This window comes from Gymnodraco acuticeps, unplaced genomic scaffold (assembly GCF_902827175.1).
Source record: "Gymnodraco acuticeps unplaced genomic scaffold, fGymAcu1.1, whole genome shotgun sequence".
NCBI classification, from domain to species: Eukaryota; Metazoa; Chordata; class Actinopteri; order Perciformes; family Bathydraconidae; genus Gymnodraco; species Gymnodraco acuticeps.
In genome coordinates, this window is record NW_022989899.1 from 1,792,848 (window position 1) to 1,807,322 (window position 14,475).

Here is a 14,475-nt window from a genome sequence, read left to right on the forward strand (position 1 = left end):
TAACACAGTTTCCATTTTGCTGCAACAGCGCAAAAGGTTTCAACAACAATTAGTATTATGTCTGAGTCTAGTTCTGTCTTATCTGCTTTGTTTCGGAATGTGTTCAATACATTACGTTTTTATTCATTATTACTATACAATACATAGATTAAGAATAAATGAAACAAATAATACAACATTGACCTAAAACCAGATTTTGCAACCCTGATCTCCTCAGGCAGGTCTCTGAGGGTCTCGGGGCGCAGGACGGGGATAGGGTTTATACAAGGTCACAAAGATATCTTAACATACCAGCAATACCATTTAAGAATGGATTCTTAAAGCAATATAATCTTCTTTTCTTCTTACACCTAGCGCTCACCCTGAACAGTGTGCTTCTTGTTTACATTTTCCCCTGCACTCAGAGGCAGGACATAAAAACACTTTTTATTTTTCTCAGGTCATTTACTTTTGGTGAGATAATTAAAGTTTAGTTCATTTTACCCTGTCTATGGACTGATTCATTATTAGTTGTTACAAAGCATACACAAGACGGCGGGACAAACCAATATAGACCCCCATACAAACAATCAGACAAACAAAACATGAACTCTTAATAAACACCAGCGCGACAGCAAAGCTCTTCAGCTCAATTTAGTCCGGATTTTAGAGATCTTAGAGGGGGTGGGGAATTCTCTCCAGTGCGGCGTCTTCTCACGCCTCACCCTTGTATACAAGTTATTTATCGGTGCCTGAAAGCCGTCCAAGAGTGATAACTAGCTTATCCTCTTGCGACAACCACTAGGCTATTTGTTTCTAGTGGCGCTGTGCCCCCCCGATCGGAGCCCACAGACTTTTCCCTGCCCTTTCTCTCCAAACAACAGCTCAGTTGACTGTAGTCCGTACGACCAGCCTATATACACTTGCTATCGAGTTCACCTCAAGGTGAAACACAGTTTGCCTATGCTTGCTTGCCACTACACACCTCTGATCAATTAGCCTATAATTTTATGTATGCACTCCTGACCGCCACCTGCTCCAGAGAGCCGTAGCGCATCGGGTGATGCACGCACTTCGCGCTGGCCCGTCTAACCATGAGAAAAGCGGTCCTAAACAACGAGTGCTTTTAGACCGTCCCGTTTGAAGGACGGTGGTGCCGTGAGTTAAAACCTATAGGCAATAAGCTGTGACTTTCTCCCTCTCAGCCTGCACTGCTCCAGCCCCACACACACACGGTGAGGTTTCTTTTACACACACACACACAAGCCTGCAGCTGGAGCCGTGTTGTTACAGAGAGGTGATAGCAGCAAATATCTTTGGCTGCTTATTTTCAACTGCTGTGCTTAGCCACTAAGACCCTCAAAATCCGGCGATTTGTCCAATACAAATCTTTTACATTGCTTTCAATTCACACAGAAGCTCCACCTCACTGATGCTCTTTCCTTAAGGTATCTCTAAACATGAGCTGTGTATGCCTGTATGGCACTTCCGTCCCGAGCAGCACACACAGAGGAAATGAGCCAGGACTGAGTCCCCAGACACTGATCTCCTGGGTTTATCATCCCCAAATGTTCATTAACCAAAAGGAAACGCAGCCGATCAGTTTCACAGGTAATTTTAGGATACCGTCAATCACAGATTCTGATAAGGCAATGTCCAAAGTAGATTTGAAAATCACACTTACCACAATCTGTAGATTTATTGGCATCCTGCCGACAACGCCAATTTGTAATGGAAACTTCTGTGTAGCTATGCATTGGGAGTCACCGACTCAGGAAGGAGACACGGGAAGAGCAGTAGCTTTGATGTCAAACACATGATGGTTTATTTGGAGTTAACGGCCGGAGGATTCACATCACAAGTCCAAGAGTCAGAGGTTCTGACTTCACGGTAGAGTTGCCACGTCAATTCTGGAGAGCCTCTCTCTTGCCAGCCCATCTAACTGGTTTCGCAGAGAGTAAACAACATATTTTGAGGAGATAGCCTAAACAGTGTGGGAACACAGAGCTACTTGCCTCGGACACCTATGACCTCGAAGATTTTACCTTGGAGTCCACAAATACAGAGAAGGAAGTGTCCCAGTGTACCCACAACACAGACCATCTGTATCCCAGTATTGACCGGTCACAGAATGGGAACAATAACATTATTGGCTAAGCCGCCTGTGTCCTTAAAGAAGGTAAACAGACATCAAGGTTTGTCCTGTATGTTACTAATTGGCGTCTTATGATAATTATTTCCACAACAAAAGAGACAACGCTTTATATATACAGTCTATGCTAACAACCGACAACAGTTTGCTCCAAAAGGTAAGAGACGAAAACATATGTTTTTCTAACCTGCCTCCTTAATGTCATGTAATGTAACATGTTCTCATATAAAAGAGTAAAATAAGCCAAACCAATCATCAGCAACCGCTACTGTGGCTAAGCTAATGTTGGGTGTTTGCACAATAATTTCCCATACTTTTCATAGTTAACCAAAATGCTAGAAATGTATGCATGCCAGCAGTTCTGCAATGTTAACTCTGTATGCATTAGCTAACTTTCTAGAAACCAGACTTTGCATTTATAATTCGTTTTATATATATATATTTCTATTTAAAATCTATAAATGTGAGATGAAAAAACTAAAAATGACATATCTTTTTCACAACTAATTTCCAATGCAATGTCCCTACCATTGTAAACGACGATGCATACAGAATCTTCAAGAACACATATTATTTTAAAGAGGCGTGAAGAGCTAATCATTTGTACTTTATTTATAGATGGCAGAAATAGCCGGATCGTCATCCAGAGAGGAAATGCTGAAGGAAAGTGGGCCTCCCGCCATACTTGGACAAGGTGCTGTATCGTTTTTATAAGAATTTGTATTCATTTTGTTTCAGTAATTTTTTGATTGCATACCCTTTACTTTCATATGGCAAAAACAAATATATTGTACCTTATTTTTACATCTGATAAGTGAAATCAGTTGATTGTGACCTTATCACAAAAAGTCAGTGACTTGATACATCCTGCTTCGTAATAATGCATGAAATCGTCATGCATTATTTAATGTAATATTAATATATAATCGTAATCCTTATAAAGTTTCATCATGATTCTATATACAAGTATAGAGTTATATGTAATATAATATACAAATTAAACTTGTGTAGTCTTAAAAATATGATGAAAATGATATGACAACTCAGGCTATATGTACCGCCTTTTTCTAAAGGATGATCACCAGTAAACACTTTTTCCTTTTTCAATATATTTTATTCTATCTAGGTCCCAATGTGTGGATAATAGGGAGCAGCTACGTTAGACGTGGGGAAGAAAGAGCCAGACACACCATGGGAAGCAACCTGGGTCTCAATTCCCGTGTGTGGTGGTTTGGCAAGGGTGGTCTGAGGTGGAGGAACCTTCTTCCCTTTTTCTATTAGTCCTTGAGAGGAAGAACAGTCCCGGATGTCCTGCTCATCCACTGTGGCGGCAACAACCTTGGCAACATCAAAGGTGTGGAGCTTGTCACAGCGATGAAGCAGGACCTGCTTTCCCTCAGTGACAACTTCTCAGAGATGAAGATAATTCTATCTTCTATCAATGAGAGATGTCACTGGAGGAAAGCCAATCCGGGAAAGCTGAACAAGGCCAGAATGTGGGTGAACAGAGAGATGGGTAAATGTGTTAGTGGTTTGGGTAGAGTGTAAGGCATCCTTGCATTAAGTTTGACTGCCCTGGCATATTTCTAAGAGATGGAGTTCATTTCACCAATTTGGGAAATTATATGTTTTTAAGTAACCTTAAACAGTCCCTTGAGGCTACAATCTAAAGTGGTTCTGCATTTTGGATTCTAGCCTCAACAGGATATGTATATTTAACAAGAATAACTTTTAAATTTGACAGGGCAGTCCTCCTTGTAAGGATGTCTTCACTTACTCACACTATTTTTTTTAAATGTGTAATTTAATTAAATTGTTCACTCACATTCTGTGTTCTTCCTCTCTCTTAAACTTTAGTCCCCTTGTCTTTCTCTCTCTTTCCCTCACTCATCTTAGTCCCCTTGTCTTTTTCTCTCTTTCCCTCACTCATCTTAGTCCCCTCGTCTTTTTCTCTCTTTCCCTCACTCATCTTAGTCCCCTTGTCTTTTTCTCTCTTTCCCTCACTCATCTTAGTCCCCTCGTCTTTTTCTCTCTTTCCCTCACTCATCTTAGTCCCCTTGTCTTTTTCTCTCTTTCCCTCACTCATCTTAGTCCCCTTGTCTTTTTCTCTCTTTCCCTCACTCATCTTCCCCAGCCTCACCAGCCTTACCCAGACGACGAGACAGCGTACAGAGAGGAGGTCGAAAACCTGACATCTTGGTGCCAGGATAACAACCTCCATCTCAACGTCAGCAAAACCAAAGAGCTGATTGTGGATTGCAGGAAGCAGCAAAGAGAGGGACACGCCCCCCCATCGCCATCAATGGGACTACGGTAGAGAGAGTCAGCAGCTTCAGGTTCCTCAGTGTCCATCACGGACACGGCTGCATCACGGCCTGTTACGGCAGCTGCACCGCCCTCAATCGTAAGGCTTTCCAAAGGGTGGTGAAAACTGCACAGAACATCACCAGGGCGGAGCTGCCATCCATGGAGGACCTTTACTCCCAGCGGCTCAGGAAGAAAGCCCTCAGTTTATGTTTATGTTTATTTTAGAAATGTTTTGGCACATTTGTTCCAATTCTGCTAATGGTATATTGCAGGATATTTAAGTCTCCCATGTACTTTTTAAATTAATAATAGTATGTTCATCTTGATGTTTAACTTGTAATATTGTAATCATCTTAGTTAGAAATGCTGTTTCCACCCCATCCTCTGCTGCTGAATGATTTTATATATTGTTACTTAAAGTGCTTGTCTTTGATATTATAATGATTACACCAGAAAGTCACTCTTTGTGAGATTTATTTGTTCACATTTTTCCCAGCCACAAGATGATGTTCATTCATCATCAGCGCGAAAAAAAAAAAAAGTTTTAACAACATTATTTATTGACTTTTCATTCCGGTATAATCATTTTGCGCAAAGATGGCACTGTTTGTCAGAGCACTTCATCCTTCTGGGATTTCATGAAGAACAGCTCCAACGCCTGTGTGTATGGGAATGCCTCTGGTGCTGGTCCATTAACTGCCAGTGTTTCCCACAGATCTGAAATATACTTTGGGGGGTGGTGGTAGCGGGGGGGGGGTTGAGGTGACGTGCAACAACATTAACCTTTCTGTTGGTCGCTTGTTAGCAGACCCTTCACGCGATGGCAGAGCGAACAGGTACAGGCAGGGTCCATAATGATAGCCCTATAGTTTAAATCTACTACCCACACATGAACATATGGAAATGGGCTACTATTTAAAAAAATAAATGTATTTATTAATGTATTTAGGAACCTATCCATGTGATTTTTAGTAGGGGTCGACCTCAAATCCTCTAGGGGGGTCCAGGGGCATTCCCCCCCCGGTAAGATTTTATTTTTTATTTTGGAGTTAAATGCATCAATCTGGTGCATTTTGAGGGGAAAATAAAGAGACTAGATCTATGGAAACACCTATATTTAACAGAACTGTATACATTTCAATAATCATAAAATCAAGGCCATAACCAATAACATACCATTTCCAATATGAAAAAAACACTGAAACTTGTTTATTAATTTAGTTTTGGTTCATTTATAGTTGTGAGTGTGTCTGTGCTCCTGAATCAGCCTCTCCTGTCTCCCTCCTCTCCCCCTGATCCTCTTTGAGGCAGCAGCAAAGACTAGTTTTCTCTCAACAAGTTTTAAAAGTGTATCTTACCTTTTTTCACCTAGTTAACTTTTTATTTATTTATTCATGCATATTTTACTAATCACATTACATTTCATTTAGCTGACGCTTTTATCCAAAGCGACTTATAATGACCGATTACAGGGACATTCTCCCTGGAGTAACTAAGGGCTAAGTGCCTTACTCAAGGGCACACTAGTGGTGGTGTTCCTGGCGGGATTTGAACTCACAGCCTTCCGATCTTCAGCCCACCTCACTATCCATTAGACCAATCACTACCCTCTCAAATGGAAATATGTGTTTACATAAATGGTGACCACACCGTTTGAGACCCACTGAGAACTTAGACTAAGTTAACTATCTAAACACTCAGAGAGTCCTTTACCTCACCTGAGCTGAGGTTATCCCGAGCTTGAATGACACACAGAGACCAATCAAGGGCTTTGATTTATGATCTGTATGACAGTGGCCATGTCGGCAGGCCACATCATGTGGACAGCCAGTCACCCTGTGTGAGGCAGGCCACTTAACAGGCCAGAAGGAGGCGAGATCAGAGCAAGGGAGCGAGGGATCATTGTCTACAAGTTAATCGATCGCAGATGGCGTCGTGGTCACGGACGAATAAAAAAAATATATATTAAAAAAAAAAATTATAAAAAAAACAAAAAAAAACTAAATGGGTCGCGAAATATACTTGGGCGGCCGTTAATATACCTGGGCGGCCCGCCCAAGTATAGTCTATGTGTGGGAAACCCTGACATTGTTACAGCAGAAAAGAACCAAAGACAGCCTAATGTTACTTAAAGTATGCATAAAAGTATTAAAGATTCAAAACAAGAAATTATAATTAAAAAAATAATACACATTTCACAAAATACACATCCAGCAACAACAGTTTGGAGGATTTAGCAGCCTAGTATATTACACAGTTTTAGCGGCATATTTATATATATATATATATATATATATTAGGGCCGGGACTCGATTAAAAAAATTAATCTAATTAATTAGAGGCTTTGTAATTAATTAATCGAAATTAATCGCATTTTTAATCACATGTAAATATTTGACCTGAGAACAGTGAGAAGCAATTTTTTTCACATGGATTTTAGTATACCATTAGGCGCATTCACACCGCAGTACTTTTCCCACAAAGGTTCATGAGAATTTAGTTCATGAGAACTCTTTAAACCTGGGGGTGGATTAGGCAAATGAAGCCACTGACGTCACTTCTTCTTCTGCTTTGGGTTTACTGGCAGGCCGCAAACCACTTCACGTCGTATACTGCCGCCCAAAGTCCCCGGCCGGAAGTCCCCGGAGTTGGGGACTGGCTTCAGTAGAAGCTGCTGGGACTCCCAGCAGCCTTCCGAGTAAATCGCCAGAACGCCGACACCTCCTCATCTCCACCGCTCCCATGTTTTATTTTGTGTTGCCATAAGTTAGTCTCTCTGCGTTTCTGCGCTGGGCTAATGCTAATAATGCTAATGCGAGGATAATAAAATGGCGGCTTCACAAAACTTTTTGGGAGTTTTACGGGGCGTGGTTTGCAATCCGCCCAGCCAATCAGAAATATAGCTCTTTTCTCACAAGAGAGCCGTGGGGGTAAAAAGGTTCTCATGAACTCATTTTAGTACCGGCTCTTTTTGGTGTGAACGCGATAAAAGAGGCTAACGTCCACGCTAGCTGCTATATGTTTTGCATTGAGGTGATACTTGAGGCTTGATGTGCTGCGGTGATATGCGAATTCCTTTTTGCATAATTTGCACACAACTGTGCTCTTATCGACGCTTCCATCCGTCCGTTTTTTAAAACAACATTTCCCACTGTTGTTCACTGTGGTTTGTTGTTGTCTGAAGTCATGAACGTTAGTTGGTGCTCCAGTATAATCGGTACGCCTGAAACTCATCCAGTGAGAAACGTTCCGCGGTGCAAAAATAAGTGCGATTAAAATGCGTTAATTTTTTTAACGCGTTAATTTTTGTGTGATTAATTAATCTTAATTAACGCGTTAAAGTCCCGGCCCTAATATATATATATATTTATTTATATATATATATATATATATACACATGGTTGGTATTTAACAACAAGGGGTGTTGTACTGTGATATTGGTATTTATGGCAACATTTTACACCTTTCCTTCAAGTATTATACGTTTTAGTTACTTGTGGGCTACTTAACATGAATAATCACAGTTACTATCCTTTTACTCCATCACATTTAAAAAAGAAATAGGATATTGTTATTTTAACTCCACCACAGTAATCCATCATCAGCTTTACTTTTTAGATAAAGTTTTAACTCACAATTGATCATAACAGGCTTCAACATATACATTTGTATATATTACCAAGTGGTTTCATGTACAACCCACACAAGTATCATGCTAAATGAAGCTCTGTTGCTTGGATATCACTAGATCCTGATGTCAGCGTAATATAAAAGTACATAAAGATTGATGTGTAAGTTAGCATCATTTACTAGCTAGCCGCTAGCTGCTAACTGCCGCCTCGTTAATATAAATCCAGTACCATGCTGTCATGAACACGCGGTGCTGTTACGTGTACGCAAATTCACGTGCTTAATGTGAACGAGCCTTTTGGGCGGCGTGGTTAAAGTTGCGCATGCGCTATGAGTGCACATACGGGTACTTCTCAGGCATGCCGGGTAATCTGTGACGTTTCGCTCTCTCAAAAGTTGGGCCATTTTGTCATCATGCGCCATTGAGCAACTCTCATAGGAATGAATGAGGCCCCGCCTCCCACGCTGTATCCAGTTCTTATTATACATCCATGGTCGTGACGCACAGCCGGACTTATCTCAGCCAATGACAGCTCTGCATGCATCCCCTGAATATTATTTTATTAACTGCTCTCATCGCAACGCGATGTTTACAGAGAGAACAGCTGTGAGGTCAGTGCAGAAAGCAGAGCAGTGTGTATAATATATATCACTCAGTATAACAGGCCTACTCTCTTTATTTGCTGTAGTTTAGTAGATAACTACAAACAAAGAGTCGATATTTTTCTAAAACCATTTAGTGCTTCACATAATAAAATACACAACGGCTGTAGCCTGATAATATGCTTTAGGAGCTGTAAGTGTGTGTGGTACATTGTGTTGGTGTGTGTGTGTGGTACAGTGTGTAGGTGTGTGTTGTACAGTGCGTAGATGCAGCGGACAGACAGGTCTCAGTTGGTTTGATGTCCTCTGCTTACTTTTAATACTTGTAAATAAAACTTTTGGCCCGTAATTTATTTCCCTCATTGTAGCGACCAGAGAGGGGGGGGGGGGGGGGATATATCCAGTCTCTGATAGTGTTATGAGAGTGCTCTGTTTGATTCTGAAATGGTATATATTTATATATATATAAATGTGTGTGTGTGTGTGTGTGTGTATGTGTATGTGTGTGTCCGCATATGTAGCCTGTTATTGTCTCTTTATACCGCACGGTGAATGAATTAAAAGTAAATATATAAGTGGTCATGAACACATCTGTCCATCAGACAGAGGGCTGCTGTGCCTCCTGTCATCATTAATGGACGTCTTTTTAAAATGACCGCTCAGAGGAGAGGAGTTCTCATTTCTCTAACCGCCTGCTGCTTCCCCTCCTCTCTCCTCGGTTCCCCTCCTCGACTCCTCCGTTCGCATCTCCTGTGGGCGGGACTAAGTCTCGAGGATAGGAGTCGAGGAGGGGAGTTAGAGAAATGAGAAAGGGCCCGTGTCTGAGTGTGTGCGTGATTGTTATGTTTTAACCAAGATTTTAGATAGGCCTAAAAGAACATTTTAACGTTGTATAAAGAAATAAAGCATTACAAATTACGTCATGGTGGACCTCATCCTTTACCACAACACGCGTTGGGAACTCTGACTGCTAACCTCCATGAGTGGCCTTTTTTGATGAGCGATCGCCGCTACAGATAGTTTGAGTTTAAAAAATGTCATTAAAGAAAACATGTAGCATACTTATAATAACACAATGCATCTACAAAGATTAAACCAGTGGAATAGCTGTTTCATGTGCAAAAACTCCAACCCAGTCTCACAAAAAAACGTGTAATAACTACGTTGGTCCACAACGTAGGACGTAGTATTTCTACAAAAACGCCTCTGAAATTGTAAGATCCCTACGTTTTTTTTCACCATTCATTCCAATGGCTGGCGTCTACAGTATGTCACGTGATCTTCAAATTTCTCCCTGCAGAAAAAAGAAACATGGCCGAACTTCATTTTATTCTCGGTGTAAAATGCCTATTTTAAAGTTAGTTTGGCCATTAAAATGCGTTTTGATGTCATTTAATGCGAGAAATATGAGTTGTTATTTCAGATTATGTGTGCAGTGGATGTACATGATCTTTAGTTTGCTAGTTATTACGAAGATTACTTCAGGAAATTGTGTCTATACAACGTTTTCATTGTCACCAAGGTGGTTGTTAGGGATGCTGCTATCGATATTATTTCTGTTATACGTTATTTTCCCCTGTGCAATTCTCCATTTACTCAACAATAACACAGAATTATTAAATATAAAACACAGAATTTGTGTGATTATACTAAATGATTTACAAATAAACACCACTGCATATTTAACTGTCTTGAGAGTGGAGGTCTGCAGGCACAGGCAGGCTCCCATGGTCAGGACCGAGGGTCGGAGCAGCTCATTTGCTTTACAGAATATTACACCCGGAAGTAAGTATTCTCTCCGCTTCGCTTGACAAACCCCGTGATAGTCCTCAAGCTCTGTGATTGGAGAGTGTGCCGAGCGTCGAACAGCACTTGAAATGGGATGGAACCACGGCAGACTGTCCAAAACTGGATTTGAACGGGTCCACCCCGTCCCCCCCTCCCCCACCCCGTCCCCAGAACTACACATGCGGCTATTGTGTTTCGCAACCTTCGCAACATGCTCTATGGCACTCCTCTACTGGAAGTTGTAGTTTTAAAAGAGGTTTTCGTATTTCCCATAATAAGAAGTGGCCAGTATTAAACTGTGTCCATCCCTGGAGGTTTAGGGGATAGGAAACACTCAAATGTAAAACATATAATTAATAAATGGGTGAAAATTGCTTGTGTTCATAATGGGCAGCATTACCCACATGCCAGCTAAGGTCAGAAGAGCTTTATTTAACAGCTGGTCTTATGTCTGTGACCCCTCCTGTTGTTTATTGATGAGCCTGAAACATGCACTTGTCAAGGTTCAGAGGCACATTTTGCAAATATGGCAGTAGCCATCGATCAACTTAAGATAAGATATACTTTATTGATCCCAAGTTGGAAACATTTGCGTTACATCAGCATGTGTAACAGTTGTAAATATGCAGTGGTGTTTATTTGTAAATCATTTAGTATAATCACACAAATTCTGTGTTTTATATTTAATAATTCTGTGTTCTATATTTATTGATTGTTCAATACCTGACAAGGCCGGAGATGAAAAACAAGACATCTGATCAATATGTGTGTATACCTCCACCATTAAAATGAGCTGCTCCGACCCTCGGTCCTGACCATGGGAGCCTGCCTGTGCCTGCAGACCTCCACTCTCAGGACAGTTAAATAAATAAACACAAGGATAATTATGTGTTATTGTTGAGTAAATGGAGAATTGCACAGGGGAAAATAACGTATAACAGAAATAATATCGATAGCAGCATCCCTAGCAACCATCTTGGTGACAATGAAAACGTTGCATAGACACAATTTCCTGAAGTAATCTTCGTAATAACTAGCAAACTAAAGATCATGTACATCCACTGCACACATAATCTGAAATAACAACTCATATTTCTCGCATCAAATGACATCAAAACGCATTTTAATGGCCAAACTAACTTTAAAATAGGCATTTTCCACCGAGAATAAAACGAAGTGCGGCCATGTTTTTTTTTTCTGCAGGGAGAAATGTGAAGATCACGTGACATAGACGCCAGCCATTGGAATGAATGGTGAAAAAAAACGTAGGGATCTTACAATTTCAGAGGCGTTTTTGTAGAAATACTACGTCCTACGTTGTGGACCAACGTAGTTATTACACGTTTTTTTATGAGACTGGGTTGAAAACTCAAGTTACCAGATAAATAACAAAAAGTTCAGAAAAAAGTCCTAAACATTACCAACTTTGTTTGTCTACAGCAGTAAAATGCTACTTCATGCAACAATATTACCAATCTAAAATTGTTAATAAAAATATATCACATATGGAGGTAATTTTTCTGCATAATGAGTACTTATACTTTTGATACTTTAAGAACATTTTGCTGATACTAATTTGGTGCTTTTACTGAAGTGAGACTTTGAGATAAATTATTATTATTGTTATTATTAAACAAGAAAGTGTGATAAGTTGGAATACACTGCCATCTGCTGCCTGCACTGTCCATCAGGAAATGGCACACTACCACACAAATACCCAATGTATGTCAAACACCTGCTGTTGTGTATCTGAAGGCTAAAACTGACATTTTATGATTGTGCTTTAGTGCAGTATCACATTGTTTCACAGCATTACACCTCATGTTGTACTCAACCAGTGAATTGGTCCATAGAGCAGTCAGCAACTTGTATTGTTGAACCTTATTTTTAAAACCATATTACATTTACATTCATTTATCTGACGCTTTTATCCAAAGCGACTTACAATAAGTGCATTTAATCATGAAGCTACTAGCTCAAAATGCAACTTTGAAAGAACTATAGCTTTCAGGGGTTTTTCTAGAAAAATAGTATGATGGCGCTGATCTTGTATAAGATATATAAATTCTCGCGAGAACATGAGGGCTTCATGTTCTCGCGAGAATTTATATATCTTATACAAGATCAGTGTATACGGGCTGTATACACTTTGAGGACGTAAACAACAATGCAACATTGTAGCTCCATAAAAACAAAGCTGTCTATGCCGTCTGCAGCCTATTTGACACGATTTTCATATTTTTTGAGTAATTATACCGTTTTTGACGAACAAAAATATTTTTCTGGCATCACTTTAAAACTTTACCAGAAGATTGACATTTTGGTACGAGGGTGCACGCCGAAGGTGCCATGGCGCCCTTGAACAAGGTACCGTACCCCCCCCATTCGCTATTGCTCCCCGGGCACTGTACAATAGCTGCCCCTACTAGGATGGGTAAAAAGCGTACGTGCTGTGTATATGTGACCAATAAAGAGGGTTTCATCCTCTCCTCTATCTATTTCTATCTATTCTATCTTCTATTGGCTTCAGACCACTCGCACTGAGGAAGTAGTTGTCAAGTAAGGAAATCAGGTCCGAAAGAAAGAAACAGGGAAGGCAGGTTTAAAAGTATAAACAAAAAGCAAGTTTCACTAAATTGAAGCTGGTACAAAAAGCAGGAGGAGCAGGCAAGGTAAAACAAAAGGAAAGTAGCAAAATAAAACGAGGAACAAACCGGAAAGCATCGACAATAAGCGATTTGCCATTAAAGCTGTGAGGTCCGTGCAGAAAGCAGAGCAGTGTGTATATGGGGCATTCTACCGAATTAGAACAGTGCCGTCCCACAACAAAAAAAGTATTCAGACATAGATATTTACTAAGAATATGTTATGGTCTATTTAAACACAAGGCATTAAATTAGATAGTGATAAGCTTAGTATATACAAAAACATAATGTATAGGGTACTTTCTATTGGGAAGTAGCTGTCCCCAACCCTGACATCTACATTTCAATTTCTGTAAATAACACTTAAAACATTTTATTTTATTTTGTTCAATGGTGTATTTAGAATATCTTTATGATTACATTCAAACAGAAGTTGGAATATTTAGATTGATTGTGGGTATCATTTTTTAATAAAAAAACTATACTCAAAAAATCATGTCCCCAGTTTTCATGTCACTACTGAAACACAAGGGGTTTTAGTCCAATGGCTGAGCCTGGTCTTTAGCCACACCCCTGCATTTTTTACTAGGCAGTGACACTGCATCACCGTCCCTCATGGCTTAATGGCCAATTCATACTTTTGATATAAATCTGTTCCAAAATCTGAAAATCGGCGTGTAACCTTAACAATTGTCACTACCGAACACATATTATCTTCAGTTAAGTAAACTTTTTCGGGGTTTTATGCAAAGTATTAGGTTTTGATGTGTGTAAACCTCTTCAAAAACGTGTATGCTAGCCATGTACTTGCTAGCATTATTTAGTTATGCTCAATTTGAGTTAGAATCGTCACTACCGAAACAGTCACTACCGAAACAGTCACTACCGAAACATATGGTTACGTTTCGGTAATTGACATGATCGTTTCGGAAGTGACAAAATGGAATGGTAAGCAGGTAAGTAGTATTACAGATGCCGCATCAATCTCATTAGTATGCATACAAAAGTGACAGGTCACACCTCCCCCACTTATGCAAATTAGCTAAGTCCCGCCTCCTATTTGGTCGAGGTGTGATATCCCAAGTAGGTGTGATTTCCCAAGTAGGTGTGAGATCCGTCGATAGGAGGGGGTGATGTGTATTATTAAAAAATAAAATAAAATGCTGCTTCAAACACATTAGTATGCATAGAAAGTGACAGGAGGGCCCGCCCCCAATTGTGTGTGTGTGTGTGTGTGTGTGTGTGTGTGTGTGTGTGTGTGTGTGTGTGTGTGTGTGTGTGTGGTGTGTGTGTGTGTGTGTGTGTGTGTGTGTGTGTGTGTGTGTGTGTGTGTGTGTGTGTGTGTGTGTGTGTGTGTGTGTGTGTGTGTGT